Below are 9,897 nucleotides of genomic sequence, written 5' to 3'. Positions count from 1 at the left end.
TCTCTTATAAGTACTTCAAGAGTACCTTAGAGGTACATCGATCGCTCGTGATTTTCGTTTTGAAGTTTTATCTCCACATTGACATCTTCTTTCGTGTCTGACTCCTACATACATTAATCTAGTCGCATGATACTCGATTATCAAGTCATTAATCTCTTGTATTGACTGACTTTAGACACTATCATTATTGAGTAAAAATATTTTTTTATTTTATTTATCTATATTTGTTGTATAACTTATCTTAAAAGAGTGTATTAGTTATATTGTTCTGTACTTTAATTAAAAATGATTCCCTATGATACTGTTATCTCATACATCGATCTTCACATTAATCTGGTCGCATCATACTCGATTATCAGGTCATTAATCTCATATATCGACTAACTCTTGACACAAATATTATTCAAGAAAATCTTTTTGTTGTATAACCTACCTCAAAAGAGAGTATTAGTAATATTGTTATGTACTTGAAATAAAATGGATAATCTAGCTTGGATAGCATAGTTGGGAAATTATCAGACTGAATATCTAAATGTCGTGTGTTTGATCTACGGTTATTGCATTTTTGCTATTGATGTCACGAATACATGCCTTTTACATGAATTGTATTATAGCACAATTCTATCTTTATGTGTTGCCCCTTTTCATCAAAGGCTTTACCTTTGTATTTTTCATTTATCTTTATTAGTTATATCGGTTCATCTAATACCCACTAGCCATGGAATAATAGAGAGCGTAAGAAAGGGATAAAAAATCTTCACATTGTTTTCTCTCTTGTCACTTATTTGATCTTTGCAAAATCATTTCAAAACTTACACCGTCTTATACAAAAAAAGAATCGAGTTAGAAAAATCTGATACTGTTCTCTCGTATAGGTACTTCAAGAGTACCTTAGAATTACATCGATCGCTCGTGATTTTCGTTTTGAAGTTTTATCTCCACATTGACATCTTCTTTCGTGTCTGACTCCTTCACACATTAATCTAGTTGCATGATACTCGATTATTAAGTCATTAATCTCTTGTATCGACTAAATTTAGACTCTAAAATTATTGAGTAAAAATATTTTTTTATTTTATTTATCTATATTTGTTGTATAACTTATCTTAAAAGAGTGTATTAGTTATATTGTTCTGTATTTTAAATAAAAATAATTTACTTGCGGGTATAGTTCAGTTGGGAAAGCGTTAGACTAAAGATCTGAAGGTCGCGTGTTCAATCCACGCTTACCGCATTTTAGTTTGAAAAATATGATACTGTTCTCTCATACATTGATCTTCACATTAATCTGGTCGCATCATACTCGATTATCAGGTCATTAATCTCATGTATCGACTAACTTTTGACACAAATATTAGATTGAAAATCTAAAGGTCGTGTGTTTGATCTACGCTTATTGCATTTTTGCTATTGATGTCACGAATAAATGCCTTTTACATGAATTGTATTATAGCACAATTCTATCTTTATGTGTTGCCCCTTTTCATCAAAGGCTTTACGTCTTAATTTTTCTTTTATCTTTATTAGTTATATCGGTTCATTTAATACCCACCAGTCATGAAATAATTAAGAGAGTAAGAAATGGATCAAACATCTTCACATTGTTTTCTCTCTTGTCACTTATTTGATCTCTGCAAAATCATTTCAAAACTTATACCGTCTTATGCAAAAAAAGAATCGAGTTAGAAAAATCTGATACTGTTCTCTCTTATAAGTACTTCAAGAGTACCTTAGAGGTACATCGATCGCTCGTGATTTTCGTTTTGAAGTTTTATCTCCACATTGACATCTTCTTTCGTGTCTGACTCCTTCATACATTAATCTAGTCGTATGATACTCGATTATCAAGTCATTAATCTCTTGTATTGACTGACTTTCGACACTATCATTATTGAGTAAAAATATTTTTTTTATTTTATTTATCTATATTTGTTGTATAACTTATCTTAAAAGAGTGTATTAGTTATATTGTTCTGTACTTTAATTAAAAATGATTCCCTATGATACTGTTTTCTCATACATCGATCTTCACATTAATCTGGTCGCATCATACTCGATTATCAGGTCATTAATCTCATGTATCGACTAACTTTTGACACAAATATTATTCAAGAAAATCTTTTTGTTGTATAACCTACCTCAAAAGAGAGTATTAGTAATATTGTTATGTACTTGAAATAAAATGGATAATCTAGCTTGGATAGCATAGTTGGGAAATTATCAGACTGAATATCTAAATGTCGTGTGTTTGATCTACGCTTATTGCATTTTTGCAATTGATGTCACGAATACATGCCTTTTACATGAATTGTATTATAGCACAATTCTATCTTTATGTGTTGCCCCTTTTCATCAAAGGCTTTACCTCTGTATTTTTCATTTATCTTTATTAGTTATATCGGTTCATCTAATACCCACCAGCCATGGAATAATTGAGAGAGTAAGAAAGGGATCAAAAATCATCACATTGTTTTCTCTCTTGTCACTTATTTGATCTCTGCAAAATCATTTCAAAACTTATACCGTCTTATACAAACAAAAGAATCGAGTTAGAAAAATCTGATACTGTTCTCTCGTATAGGTACTTCAAGAGTACCTTAGAAGTACATCGATCGCTCGTGATTTTCGTTTTGAAGTTTTATCTCCACATTGACATCTTCTTTCGTGTCTGACTCCTTCACACATTAATCTAGTCGTATGATACTCGTTTATTAAGTCATTAATCTCTTGTATCGACTAACTTTAGACACTATCATTATTGTGTAAAAAACTTTTTTTTATTTTATTTATCTATATTTGTTGTATAACTTACCTTAAAAGATTGTATTAGTTATACTGTTCTGTACTTTAAATAAAATTGATTTCCTTGTGGGGATAGCTCAGTTGGAAGAGTGTCAGACTAAAGATCTGAAAGTCGAGTGTTCGATCCATGCTCACCGCATTTTAGTTTAAAAAATGTTATTCAAGAAAATCTTTTTTTTTTATTATATTTATATTCATTAGTTGTATAACCTATCTCAAAAGAGAGTATTAGTTATATTGTTATGTACTTTAAATAAAATGGATAATATAGCTTGGATAGCTTAGTTGGGAAATTATCATACTGAAAATCTAAAGGTCGTGTGTTTAATCTACTCTTTTTGCATTTTTGCTATTGATGTCACGAATACATGCCTTTTACATGAATTGTATTATAGCAAAATTCTATCTTTATGTGTTGCCCCATTTCATCAAAGGTTTTCCCTCTTAATTTTTCTTTTATCTTTATTAGTTATATCGGTTAATCTAATACCCACCAACCATGGAATAATTGAGAGAGTAAGAAAGGGATCAAAAATCTTCACATTGTTTTCTCTCTTGTCACTTATTTGACCTCTGCAAAATCATTTCAAAACTTATACCGTCTTATGCAAAAAAAGAATCGAGTTAAAAAAATCTAATACTGTTCTCTCTTATAGGTACTTCAAGAGTACCTTAGAAGTACATCGATTGCTCGTGATTTTCGTTTTGAAGTTTTATCTCCTCATTGACATCTTCTTTCGTGTTTGACTCCTTCACACATTAATCTAGTCGTATGATACTCGATTATCAAGTCATTAATCTCTTGTATCGACTAACTTTAGACACTATCATTATTAAGTAAATGTCTTTTTTTTATTTTATTTATCTATATTTGTTGTATAACTTATCTTAAAAGAGTGTATTAGTTATATTGTTCTGTACTTTAATTAAAAATGATTCCCTCGCGGGGATAGCTCAGTTGGGAGAGCGTCAGACTGAAGATCTGAAGGTCGCGTGTTTGATCCACGCTCACAGGGTCGCATCATACTCGATTATCAGGTCATTAATCTCATGTATCGACTAACTTTTGACACAAATATTATTCAAGAAAATATTTTTTTATTATATTTATCTTTATTAGTTGTATAACCTACCTCAAAAGAGAGTATTAGTAATATTGTTATGTACTTGAAATAAAATGGATAATCTAGCTTGGATAGCATAGTTGGGAAATTATCAGATTGAAAATTTAAAGGTCGTGTGTTTGATCTACGCTTATTGCATTTTTGCTATTGATGTCACGAATACATGCCTTTTACATGAATTGTATTATAGCACAATTCTATCTTTATGTGTTGCCCCTTTCATCAAAGGCTTTAACTCTAAATTTTTCATTTATCTTTATTAGTTATATCGGTTCATCTAATACCCACCAGCCATGGAATAATTGAGAGAGCAAGAAAGGGATAAAAAATCTTCACATTGTTTTCTCTCTTGTCACTTATTTGATCTCTGCAAAATCATTTCAAAACTTATACCGTCTTATGGAAAAAAAGAATCGAGTTAGAAAAATCTGATACTGTTCTCTCTTATAAGTACTTCAAGAGTACCTTAGTAGTACATCGATCGCCTGTGATTTTCGTTTTGAAGTTTTATCTCCACATTGACATCTTCTTTCGTGTTTGACTCCTTCACACATTAATCTAGTCGCATGATACTCGATTATCAAGTCATTAATCTCTTGTATCGACTAACTTTAGACTCAAACATTATTGAGTAAAAATCTTTTTTTATTTTATTTATCTATATTCGTTGTATAACTTATCTTAAAAGAATGCATTATTTATATTGTTCTATATTTTAATTAAAATTATTTATTTTGTAGGGATAGCACAGTTGGGAGAGCGTTAGACTGAAGTTCTAAAGGTCGCGTGTTCGATCCACGCTCACCGCATTTTAGCTATCGATGTCCAAATAGATGCCCTTATACCGTCTTATCCAACAAAAGAAATGAGTTTGAAAAATGTGATACTCTTCTCTTCTTTTTGACTCCTTCACACATTAATCTGGTCGAATCATACTCGATTATCAGGTCAGTAATCTCATCTATCGACTAACTTTCGACACAAATAAAATATTCACATTGTTTTCTCTCTTGTCACTCATTTGATCTCTGCAAAATCATTTCAAAACTTATACCATCTTATGCAATAAAAGAATCGAGTTAGAAAAATCTGATACTATTCTCTCTTATAGGTACTTCAAGAGTACCTTAGTAGTACATCGATCGCTCTTGATTTTTGTTTCGAAGTTTTATCTCCACATTGACATCTTCTTTCGTGTTTGACTCCTTCACACATTAATCTAGTCGCATGATACTCGATTATTAAGTCATTAATCTCTTGTATCGACTTACTTTAGACACTAACATTATTTGAGTAATTTTTTTTTTTATTTATCTATATTCGTTGTATAACTTATCTTAAAAGAGTGTATTAGTTATATTGTTCTATACTTTAAATAAAAATGATTTTTTTGCTGGGATAGCTCAGTTGGGAGAGCGTCAGACTGAAGATCGGAAGGTCGCATGTTCGATCCAAGCTCACCGCATTTTTGCTATCGATGTCACAAATACATGCCCTTTACGTGAAATGTATTATAGGAAAAATCATTTCAAAACTGATACCGTCTTATGCAACAAAAGAACTGAGTTTGAAAAATGTGATACCGTTCTCTCTTATATATAATTCAGGAGTACCTTAGTAGCAAATCGATCACTCGTAATTTTCATTTCGATGTTTTATCTCCACATTGACATCTTTTTGTTGTTTGACTCTTTCACACATTAATCAGGTCGCATCATACTCGATTATCAGGTCATTAATCTCATGTATCGACTAACTTTCGACAAAAATATCAGGAAAATATTTTATTTATTATATGTATCTTTATTAGTTGTATAACCTACCTCAAAAGAGAGTATTAGTAATATTGTTATGTACTTTAAATAAAATGGATAATCAAGCTTGCATAGCTTTGTTGGGAAATTACAAGACTGACGATCTAAAGGTTGTGTGTTTGATCTATGCTTATTGCATTTTTGCTATTGATGTCACGAATAAATGCCTTTTACATGAATTGTATTATAGCACAATTCTATCTTAATGTTTTGCCCCTTTTCATCAAAGGCTTTCCCTCTTAATTTTTCTTTTATCTTTATTAGTTATATCGGTTCATCTAATACACACCAGCCATAGAATAATTGAGAGAGTAAGAAAGGGATAAAAAATTTTCACATTGTTTTCTCTCTTGTCACTCATTTGATCTCTGCAAAATCATTTCAAAACTTATACTGTCTTATGCAACAGAAGAATCGAGTTAGAAAAATCTGATACTGTTATCTCTTATAGGTACTTTAATAGTACCTTAGTAGTACATCGATCGCTCGTAATTTTCGTTTCGAAGTTTTATCTCCACATTGACATCTTCTTTCGTGTTTGACTCCTTCACACATTAATATAGTCGCATGATACTCGATTATCAAGTCATTAATCTCTTGTATCGACTAACTTTAGCAGTAACATTATTGAGTAAATCTCTTTTTTTTATTTTATTTATCTATATTCGTTGTATAACTTATCTTAAAAGAGTGTATTAGTTATATTGTTCTAAAATTTAAATAAAAATAATTCTCTTGCGGGGATAGCTTAGTTGGGAGAGCGTCAGATTGAAGATTTGAAGATCGCGTGTTCGATCCAAGCTCACCACATTTTTGCTATCGATGTCACAAATACATGCCCTTATACGTCTTATGCCACAAAAGAACTGAGTTTGAAAAATGTGATACTGTTCTCTCGTACATCGATCGCTCGTGATTTTCATTTCGATGTTTTGTCTCCACATTGACATCCGTGTACGATCGCTCGTTATTTTCATTTCGAATTTTTATCTCCACATTGACATCTTTTTTCTTATTTGACTCCTTCACACATTAATCTGGTCTCATAATACTCGATTATCAGGTCATAAATCTCATGTATCGACTAACTTTCGACACAAATATTATTCAGGAAAATCTTTTTTTATTATATTAACCTTTATTAGTTGTATTACATACCTCAAAAGAGAGTATTAGTAATATTGTTATGTACTTTAAATAAAATGGATAATCTAGCTTGGATAGCTTAGTTGGGAAATTATCAGACTGAAGATCTATCGGTCGTGTGTTTGATCTACGCTTATTGCATTTTTGCTATTTATGTCACGAATACATGCCTTTTACATGAATTGTATTATAGCACAATTCTATCTTTATGTTTTGCCCCTTTTCATCAAAGGCTTTCCCTCTTAATTTTTCTTTTATCTTTATTAGTTATATCGGTTCATCTAATACCCACCATGGAATAATTGAGAGAGTAAGAAAGGGATCAAAAATCTTCACATTATTTTCTCTCTTGTCACTTATTTGATCTCTGTAAAATCATTTCAAAACTTAAACCGTCTTATGCAACAAAAGAATCGAGTTAGATAAATCTGATACTGTTCGCCTTTTACGTGAAATGTATTATACCACAATTCTATGAATAGGTTGAATGAAGTATGTTTAGTCATGCCCCTTTTCATCAAAGGCTTTCTCTCTTAATTTTTATTTTATCTTTATTAGTTATATCGGTTCATCTAATACCCACCTGCCATGTAATAATTGAGAGAGTAAGAAAATGATCGAAAATCTTCATATTGTTTTCTCTCTTCGCACTTATTTGATCTATGCAAAATCATTTCAAAACTAATACCATATTATGTAATAAAAGAATTGAGTTAGAAAAATCTGATACTATTCTCTCTTATAGGTACCTCAAGAGTACCTTAATAGTACGTCGATCGCTCGTGATTTTCGTTTCGATGTTTTATCTCCACATTGACATCTTTTTTCTTGTTTGACTCATTTACACATTAATCTGGTCACATCATACTCAATCATCAAGTCATTAATCTCATGTATCGACTAACTTTAGACACTAACATTATTCAGTAAAAATATTTTTTTATTTTATTTATCTTTATTCGTTGTATAACTTATCCCAAAAGAGTGTATTAGTTATATTGTTATGTATTTTAAATAAAATGCATTCCCTTGCGTTGATAGTTCAATTGGGAGAACATTAGACTGAAGATCTAAAGGTTGTGTGTTCGATCCACACTCATTGCATTTTTGCTATTGATTTCACAAATACATGTCTTTTATGTGAAATGTATTATAGCACAATTCTATCAATAGGTTGAAGGAAGTATGTTAAGTTTTGCCCCTTTTCATCAAAGGCTTTCCCTCTTAATTTTTCTTTTATCTTTATTTGTTATATCGGTTCATCGTATAACCACCATCCATGGAATAATTGAGAGAGTAAGAAAGGGATTGAAAATCTTCACATTGTTTTCTCTCTTCTCACTTATTTGATCTTTGGAAAATCATTTCAAAAAATATACCGTCTTATTCAACGAAACAATCGAGTTAGAAAAATATGATATTATTCTCTCTTATAGGTACTTTAAGAGTACCTTAGTAGTACATCGATCGCTCGTGATTTTCGTTTTGATGTTTTATCTCCACATCGACATCTTTCTTGTTTGATTTCTTCATACATTAATTTGGTTGGATCATACTCGATTATCAAGTCATTAATCTCATGTATCGACTGACTTTAGACCTTAACATTATTCAGTAAAAAGCTTTTTTTATTTTTATTTTATCTTTATTCATTGTATGACTTATCTCAAAAGGGTGTCTTAGATATATTGTTATACTATATATATAGGGTTTCTATCTTTGTGGTGATAGGTCAATTGGGTTAGTGTCAAACTGAAGATCTGAAGGTGTCTGAAGGTGTTCTATCTACGTTCACTACATTATTCTATCAATGGGGTGAAGGTAAGTATATTAAGTTATTCCGCTTTCATTAAAGGCTTTCCCTCTAATTTTTTCTTTTATCTTTCTTAGTTATATTTGTACCATCCCCATTTTTTTAAAAAAATTATAGATGCTTGTTTATAAATATGAGAATTATTAAAAAAATTTATATAGCAATGGGGGATGTTACAATATCAGTTCATCTAATACCCACCAGCCATGGAAGAATTCAGAGAGTAAGAAAGGGTGCGAAAATCTTCACATTGTTTTCTCTCTTCTCACTTATTTGAACTATGCAAAATCATTTCAAAACTTATACCATATTATGCAACAAAAGAATCGAGTCAAAATAATATGTTATTATTCTCTCTTATAGGTACTTCAAGAGTACTTTAGTAGTATTGCTCGTGATTTTCATTTTGATGTTTTATCTCCACATTGACATCTTTCTTCTTTTTTTACTCCAAAAGAATCTGGTCGCATTATACTCGATTATCTTAGATATATTGTTATACTATATATATAAACTTTGCATTCTTGCAGGGATAGCTCAGTTGGGAGAGTCAGAATGAAGATCTAAGGTCTCGTATTCGATCCACGCTCATCGAATTTTTGCTTTTGATGTCACAAATACTTGTGTTTTATGTGAAACGTATTATAGCACAATTCTATCAATGGGTTGATGGTAAGTATATTGATTTATGCCCCTTTCATTAAAGGCTTTCCCCCTTAATTTTTCTTAGTTATATCAGTTCATCTAATACCCACGGGCCATGGAGGAATTGAGAGAGTAAGTAAAGGAGCAAAAATCTTCACATTGTTTTCTCTCTTCTCACTTATTTGAACTCTGCAAAATCATTTCAAAACTTATACCGCATAATGCAATAAAAGAATCAAGTTAGAAAATTTTGATATTGTTCTCTCTTATAGGTACTTCAAGAGTACCTTAGTAGTACATCGATCGCTCATGATTTTTATTTTGATGTTTTATCTTCGTATTGACATCTTTCTTCTTGTTTGACTCCTTCACTCATTAATCTGGTCGCATCATACTCGATTATCAAATCATTAATCTCATGTATCAACTAACTGTATACACTAACATTATTTAGTAAAAAGCTTTTTTTTATCTTTATTCTTTCTATAACTTATCTCAAAAGAGTGTTTTAGATATATTGTTATACTATATATATAGGCTTTATATTTTTGCG

The 9,897-nt window shown here is 30.8% G+C and overlaps 1 non-coding gene across 1 annotated transcript; it reads left to right on the top strand.

The window, feature by feature from the left end:
- Positions 1 to 1,161: 1,161 nt before the first annotated feature.
- Positions 1,162 to 1,234, top strand: TRNAF-AAA (transfer RNA phenylalanine (anticodon AAA)). The gene has a single exon. It is a non-coding gene; the product is annotated as a tRNA-Phe (tRNA).
- Positions 1,235 to 9,897: the final 8,663 nt, after the last annotated feature.

Source organism: Musa acuminata, chromosome BXJ1-7 (assembly GCF_036884655.1).
Source record: "Musa acuminata AAA Group cultivar baxijiao chromosome BXJ1-7, Cavendish_Baxijiao_AAA, whole genome shotgun sequence".
Classification (NCBI taxonomy): domain Eukaryota; kingdom Viridiplantae; phylum Streptophyta; class Magnoliopsida; order Zingiberales; family Musaceae; genus Musa; species Musa acuminata.
The sequence above is the reverse complement of the archived record's forward strand: the minus strand, read 5'-3'. Positions and strand labels throughout refer to the sequence as shown.